This window comes from Sorghum bicolor, chromosome 3 (assembly GCF_000003195.3).
Source record: "Sorghum bicolor cultivar BTx623 chromosome 3, Sorghum_bicolor_NCBIv3, whole genome shotgun sequence".
NCBI lineage: Eukaryota > Viridiplantae > Streptophyta > Magnoliopsida > Poales > Poaceae > Sorghum > Sorghum bicolor.
This window is the reverse complement of record NC_012872.2, coordinates 21,704,188-21,712,446: the sequence shown is the minus strand read 5'-3', so window position 1 is coordinate 21,712,446 and position 8,259 is coordinate 21,704,188. Positions and strand designations below refer to the sequence as shown.

Genomic DNA, 8,259 nt, shown 5'->3' with positions numbered 1-8,259 from the left:
GATATATGAAATGATAATAGTGACAAGGATAACTAATCTGATCTAGCCACATAATAAATATGATAAGCACCTCAATTAGATACTCTAGAAAGTCATTAGCATGGTATTAGAACGAACTACAAGAATATTCCCTAAGTTATTCTTAACTATATAGTCTAGCATATCATAGTCAGTGCAAGCATACTTAGCAATCATTGCGAGACAAGACTACGCCCATGCATAGTGATATTAGCAAGGAATATGAGAAACATAGCAATCACTCCCCTGTAATAATGTTGCTCTGCCAGCCCAATACACGAGAGGGGGACTATATAAGAATCAATGAAGCTATCACTATCACGAACTACCCCACGATCTGGCATATTGGGTACAATCGCAGATAAATACGGTATAAGCACCACGCCTACACAATATCTATCATTTACCCATGGATCCGATGGATAAACGCTATACGATCCTAAGCATGTATATAGATCGTATCTAACTAAGCCAAGTACATAACTATGACAAACTAAGAACAATATAATCTTGAATATAAGCAAATAGAGCAAAGTCATAAGCAATATATTGAAGTAGAACAAAGTCATATTCATAATATTGAAGAACAAAGATAATTAGAAAGCAATTAGAAACACAATTAGAGAATTACCAAGAATCCTCCTGACAGATCCGGAAACCAATCGAAGATTGACTCCTTCTAGTTCTAATCCTATGTAGCTATGCTAATCTAGATATCTAATTGATGTGGTGGCTCTAATCTTGATCAGAGGCTTCTTCTCCCTTGATGGAACAATGAATTAGGGTTGAGAGGCTCTCTCCTCCAGGGGCCAGGGGGTCTGGTTTTATAGTCCCTTCAAGTGAATATGGGCCCTTGGATCAAACCGACATAGATTGTATGGTTTAGATTCATCCTTTAGGTCGGTGGAGACTTCCCGCAAAGCAGAGTCCTGATTGGACTCAGGGGCAGGGCGGGCGCCCTGACCAACTGGGCGGGCGCCCTGACCAACTGGGCGGCCGCCCAGGGTCTGGCCCCGTTTTGCCTCCGCTTCGGTCTCGTGGCTTCTGGAGTCTTCTAGATGTAAAATAATTGCGCAGCACGTTAATATCTTTACGTAATCCTGACATGTGGGCCTTTCTTCCATATTTCCTGATAACCCCCTGCAGAAATAGACAAACACCAAAACTCGTGGAATTCTGTCAGATAAAACCCTAAGTCTAGATCTTTATTTCATTTGGATCCTTTTCTTTGTTTATTTGTTAATTAAATTTGATACTTAAGGACCGTCAACAACGTGTCCAAAAACGGTGTCAACAGGTTCAATAATAGTGGTAAGACAAAGGTAACTAAATCAGCCCGCATTAGTTTCTTCACAGGTTGTTATCATGATACTGCTGATTTTGATGTTGTGCCTATGCAAGCTTGTTCAATTTTGTTAGGACGTCCATGAGAATTTGATACTGATGCTTTACACCATGGTAGAACTAATACATACACTTTCATACATAAGAATAAGAACATTACTTTGCTGTCTTTGTCACCAATTGATATTGTTAAACATGCTAAAGAGATTAACAATAAACCTTCCACAGACATTGATAAAAATAATGAAAATAAGTTACATGGAGGTGCTTTACTTGCTACAACTTCTACTACTGATGCATTATGTGATAATCCAGATGCACCATGTTATACTATGCTTTGTCAACCTATTATGTCCTGTGCATTGCCTGCTGTCACTAACCTTTTGCAGGAGTTTGTTGATGGGAAAGAGTCGAGGACGACTCTAATTCTAGAAGGAGGGGATGATGAGGACATCACCAAGATGGAGTCGAGGATGACTCTAATTCAAGAAGGGGAGGATGATGAGGACATCACCACGCTGGATACGTTGACACCATCATCTTTTCTAAGTTGGAATTCATCTCCAACTCAGCTACCACGTCACTCTCGGATTCAGCAAACACGTCATCATTGTTTTGATCATAACTTCTTCATACCACATCAAAACAGGATGATCTTGGACTCGTTGGAAAGGGGACAACGACGCTGTCGTTTTGGATCTAGTCCCAGCTCCAGATCCTTCGTGGATTAATCGTTATGTCCACGACAAGGTGCTGCATCACCTATTTTGGGCCAACTTGATCTTGTATCGAATTTGGGCCTTAAACCCATGTTGTGGGCACCTCTCCCTAGTCGCCTCCAACCCTAGGTCACTTCTACTTTATATTCCATGCAACCGCCGCTGTTTAGACCAAGGTTTTGTTTAGAGTTTAGTTTTCCATCGAGAAACTGAATCGTTCATTGTAACTGTGGTGACAAATCCTTTTACAGTGATCCAGGGCCCCGTTTTTGATCTCCTCCACTGTGTCGATTAGTCCTTTGGAACCGAGTTCTTGAACCCTCATTTGAATATTTGCATCATTCACATCTGCAATTTGAGATTGCGTGTTTATACTTTCTTGCTTGTGTTCTTCGATTCGCTTTTAGGAAAAGCCTTCTTGGCGAGGTCAATCAAGTTGTGCTTTGTTGATAACCAACAGAGCAGTGGTGTAATGGTTGTAGGGTTCGAATCGTGCTGATTTGAAGCCAGATCGCCAACATCAAGTTCTCCACAATCAAATTTACCAATTATTTTTTGGAAGATCGGGCATGACCCTCATAAATTTACCAATTACCTCTCGAAAGATCGGGCCGGACCCTCATCACTTGAGCTTGTAAACATGGTTGGGTTTCTTGTCATCTTCAAAACTGGGAGGTTGTTCAACATAAACCAACTCATTATTGTATCCATTGAGAAATGCAATCTTTACATCCATTTGATAGTGCTTGATGTTGTGGGCACAAGCATAGGCTAATAATATTCTAATTGCCTCCAATCTTGCAACCGGTGCATATGTTTCTCCAAAGTTAAGACCTTCAACTTGAGTGTAGCCTTGTGCTACTAATCTTGCTTTGTTTCTCACAACTACACCATCTTGATCTTGCTTGTTTCTAAAGATCCACTTGGTTCCAACGACATTGTAGTTCTTTGGCCTCTCAACAAGCTCCCACACTTGATTTCTTGTGAAGTTATTCAATTCTTCATGCATGGCATTTACCCAATCGGAATCCTTCAATGCATCTTCTATTCTCTTTGGTTCTTCAAATGAGACAAATGAATAGTGCTCACAAAAGGATACTAGCCTTGATCTTGATTGTACACCACATTGAATACCACCAATGACTTGATCCAATGGATGATCCCTTGCTATGCTTGTAGGTTGGAGTTTTGGCAGTTGTTTGCTTCCACTTGCTTGACCTTGGTTTTGATCATTATCATGAGAGCCACTAGTACTAGCTTGATTTCAATCAATTTGCACTTCTTGATTGATCATGTGAATGTCACCACTATCATCATCAACGTGCCTTGGCCTTATGTCACCTACATCCATCTTCTTCATTCTATTTGCCAATTGATATCCTCTCACATCATCAAGATTTTGAACTTCACATTGAGATCCTTCGATTTCATCAAACTCAACATCATGGACATCTTCCAATGTGCCACTTGCCAAGTTCCAAACTCTATATGCCTTGCTCATGGTGGAATATAACCAAGTAAGAACCCTTCATCACATTTCTTCTCAAACTTGCTCAATCTAGTGCCTTTCTTGAGAATGTAGCATTTGCATCCAAACACGCTAAAGTATGCAATGTGGGGCTTTCGTCCATTCAATGGCTCATATGGTGTCTTTCCAAGTTTTCCATGGCTATAAAGACGGTTGCAATAGCAAGCCGTGTTGATAGCTTCACTCCAAAATAAATGACTAATATTGTATTCACTAAGCATTGATCTAGCCATGTCATTCAAGGTTCTATTTTTTCTTTCAACTACACCACTGGACTGAGGAGTGTATGTTGGAGAGAATTGATGTCCAATGCCAAGATCATCACACAATTCCTCAATTCTTATGTTCTTGAATTCACTACCATTGTCACTTCTAATCTTCTTGATAGTGATTTGAAACTCATTTTGCACCCTCTTCACAAAAGACTTGAATAATTCATAAACATCACTCTTGTCATAGAGGAAGAACACCCAAGTGTATCTAGTGTAGTCATCCACTATCATAAATCCATACTTGTTGAAACCAATACTAGTGTATGTAGTTGGCCTAACACTATGCCAGAAAAGCTAATTAGTGACGCGGCTAGAGGGTCATTAGTGACGCGGAAAGGACGCGTCACTTTTATTGCGTCTCTGATGTAGACAAATTAGTGACGTGTAAAACTGCGTCACTGATATGAACATACCAGCGACACATACTGATAAACCACGTCACTGATACCAATATACCAGCGACACGTATAGATAAACCGTGTCACTAATAAGGGCATATTAGTGACTCGTATTGAGGATACACGTCACTAATAATGATATATGAGTGAGACATAGTGGGAACACGCGTCACTAATAAGGAGGTATGAGCGACACGTACTGACAATACGCGTCACTAATAATTAGATATCAGTGACTCATAACAACCCAGCATGTCACTAATAGCAATAAACAAGTGACGCACATGATCGTAATAGTGACGCGTCTGAAAGCCATCAGAGCCATATTAAAGCCACATACCACAATGTTCACAGCACATACATATGAAAGTCATCAATACATTACTACATGTTCATAACAGAAGCTCTTCAAATAGATATCAAGTTTAACATACCCACATTTACATCAAATTCATTGACAGATTCACAGCTTGTTCGAAATCCATCACAACATTGGACTTAACTTATTCAGTCACACACTACATCACTCGACCCATATTAATAATGGCAATCACACATACTGATGGTTAACTAGGAGGGTAGAACTCTCAGTTCTTGTTGATGACCTGTGCCACTAAGAACATGGCCCACTTACAACTCTTCCTCTAATCATGTGCACATCGATGGGCTTTGTCAACACTTTAAATTCCTGTGTTAAGATAGAACTTTGGTCAAAAAGAAAACTTGGCACAACACAATGTACAGTACAATATAAAATATCATTATACATAGTTCACACTTCACGGTACACAGATAGTTCTCATGATCAAAATACAAGTCTGTTAAACCATAAGTGATTACATAGTACACTAGAATTGTGGAAATGTGATGGTTGCTTTATAGAAATAAATAAAAAATGGCAATACATATATGTCCTAGCTACTTCCTTTTCTCTCAGCTTAATGTAGGCGAACTACTCATAGGCTACAACAAAACATAAAGACATAATAAATGTAAGAAATGTCATTGTACTCAATTTCTACAAAACAACAGGTAGTGGATGATCTCCAGTGACAAATATACTTAGTGTCAATGAACACTATAATATGATAGTGACCACCCTAGCTATTCATCTATCACTAGAGTATAGTACCAAATAAAAAGACATGCTCACCCAATTATGTAGGTCCCAGTGCAAATCTTCATGGTCCGATGTGTGCATATCTGTAAAAAAAATAGTTCACCAAGAATTAGCTCATACTACTTATATAATCAGAGACTACATACTGATTCATATTCTTACTGCACAAGAAGTACCACCTATATACTCACAGACTAGTAGCAAGGATCCATATGGTCTGTAGATAAATGTGACCGTATCTACAATATGTCTCACATAGTTACGCACAGACTAGTACTAAGAGGCCATCACAAACTAAACTAGTAGAAATTATGTCTACGTCTGTCTCATACAGTTCTCAATGCTTAACCTCGTCAGACCATTTAATTTGTAAGAAAATCTATCCAAGTCCTGTCCTATTGTGACATGGGCTATAACAACAGCCATATTTAAATTCCAAACAAAACTAAAATTTGTTATTTAAATTTGATCCTTAGCTACTATCGCGGCTCAATTGAGAAGTATAAGAGCCAAGCTGTTTATGTGCTGCTACTTGCATGTAGGATGCTCCCTCTACTTAGTTTTCAATTTTCTATTCTATGTGCTGATAATAATGTAGGAAAATAATTGCAAATAACAGGATTCAAAATAATTGAACCAAGAGATCTCAATTCTAAAGAAGAGGTGTTTTCTGAAATAGAATATATTGGAAGAAATATAGCTAAGGGGCTCTACAGTTAGTAACCAAGAGATCAGTTAGTAAGTCACATGGATGGATTCATCATACAGCTACCCAGTGTTCATCCCAGAAATGTATCAGCTCTTCACTCAAAAGCTAGCAGCTCCTCCCAAGAGTCAAACAATATAAGGACACATTCACAAGCCAAGGCATACCATTTATTTTCGAAGGTACATATGTTCCCTTGCCCTTCTTGCATTGTCTCCACCAATTTCAAAATTCTTGCACCTTTGTTCACAGCATAAAAGACAAGCATATTAGTAAATGCATATGTGGAGGCTTAGCAAAAGCCCTCTTTAGTTTTCCACAAAACACAAAACTAGATGTACCCACAAAAACAAAACGGAAAGGTTGTCCAAGTAATCCGCTACCAGTTCGACAATAATCCAGTTGGGCCATGTGATCTGTATCATGTACTAATAAAGTATTTGTTAATTAAGCCAGGATCTTAAAGGTGCATTTGCTGCTGTCATCCACATATTAGCAAACCCTACAAGTGATTTCCAGACATACTAAATGGAACTGAATTTTCAATGAGTTATTAGTCTGCATGGTTCTTGCTCTTCCCAAGTACCTTAATATGAAGGGCAGTGTTTCTAAGTAATTATTATCCATGGTCTTAATATGAAGGGCAGTGTTTCTAAGCAATTATTATTTATTCCTAAGATGCATGACTACATGATTAAAGTGAAGAGCAAAGCTATACATGTGGAAACAAGAACATTTGTAATAATTGAACAAGTAAGATCACCTTGCAGCCCTGTACAAGCAATATATATTTGTATATACATTGCAGCCCACTCGGAATAGGTCAAGCAAATGATAACTGATGCCTTAACTTTGATAGCAGCACACACCTAGAAAAGTAGTAATGCATTATCTTAGAATTAAAAATTCTATGATTCAGCAAGCTATTTCCTCGAGGCAAAATGAATTAGTTATATACTAAATAAATCAGCAGAAAATGATCATAGAATAGACACTGCTGAAACAAAAATCTAAATCTGAACTCTGAGTTAGGGATCAAAATTACTAAACTTTAGGACCTTTTCTCTCCTAAACCATTGATAGTTAGACCTGAAACCTTAAACCAAAATGGTAAATCTACGGAATCCAAACTTGAGCTAGTAGCCGCTCCATGGATCTGCCCGCACGACGCCAGCGGGCACACGCACAACCAGACCCTCTGCACAACTCACTGGACCCACCTGCGTGCTGAGCTCTGGGAAGCAGAGGACTCATCGGGGGAGCTCACTGGTGCCGCAGATGTGGGATCCGGGTCGCTGGAGAAGAGAAGGGAAGGTGGGGGTGAGCGCAGCATGTGTGGCATGGAGGAGACGAGGCGACGCGGCTTGTGCTAAGACGGGGGAGGGGAGCTCCATGGATCTTCCTCCGCACACGCTCGGCGGACGCTGCCGAACCTTGATGCAAGCCAGATCCATCGAGTGTCGTGCCCAGCGCCTGCTCTCCGGCTGGCCTCCTCCAACCAGATTCGGCCTCCCTAGTGTCGTCGCAGTTGGGGGAACCGGGGAGGACGGAGGTGCTGTGGCGGCAGAAGAGGGGAGGTGCGACGGTGGGGGATGAGAGAGGGACGGCGGGGGAGAGACGGCTGCGGGAGTTTGCGGAAATCTTCCGCTCCCTTCCGATGCAAGCTACCGCGACCTACTTCTAGCGTGGAGCCGCTCACATACGCACTCAAGTATGACCATTGGCCGGTAACGCTAGACATATGCACCATAGCAAACGTTTCTTTTTTTATTTCTTTTTTCTTTTCTTTTCTTTTCATTCATTTTTACTATTTGTTTTCCTATTTTATTTTATCTTTTATTTTTAGTTTTATTGTATTATTCTCGTCATCTTTTATTCTTTATTATTTTTCATCTTTTATTCCTTTTTTTATTATCTTCTATTTTTTTCCTTTACCTTAATTTTCATTTTCCTTTTTTGTGTTTTTTTATTTTTCTGTTTTTAATTTTTATATTGTATGTTTTACTTTTCTTTTTCCTTCCTTTAATTCATTTTTCCTTTTTTGGATTTTTGTCATTCTTTTCATATTCTTTATTCTTTTACTATATTTATTTTATTTAATTAATTTCAATTTTAATTTTAAGTTTTTTCTTTTCCTTGCTTGTACTTATTTTT

General features: G+C 39.3%; 1 long non-coding RNA gene across 1 annotated transcript; it reads right to left on the bottom strand.

Moving 5' to 3' along the window:
* Nucleotides 4,642-7,804, bottom strand: LOC110433466. The gene is made up of 5 exons (XR_002450893.1): nt 7,326-7,804; nt 6,869-6,974; nt 6,273-6,345; nt 5,433-5,482; nt 4,642-4,967 (listed from the first exon to the last, which is right to left on the bottom strand). It is a non-coding gene; the product is annotated as an uncharacterized LOC110433466 (long non-coding RNA).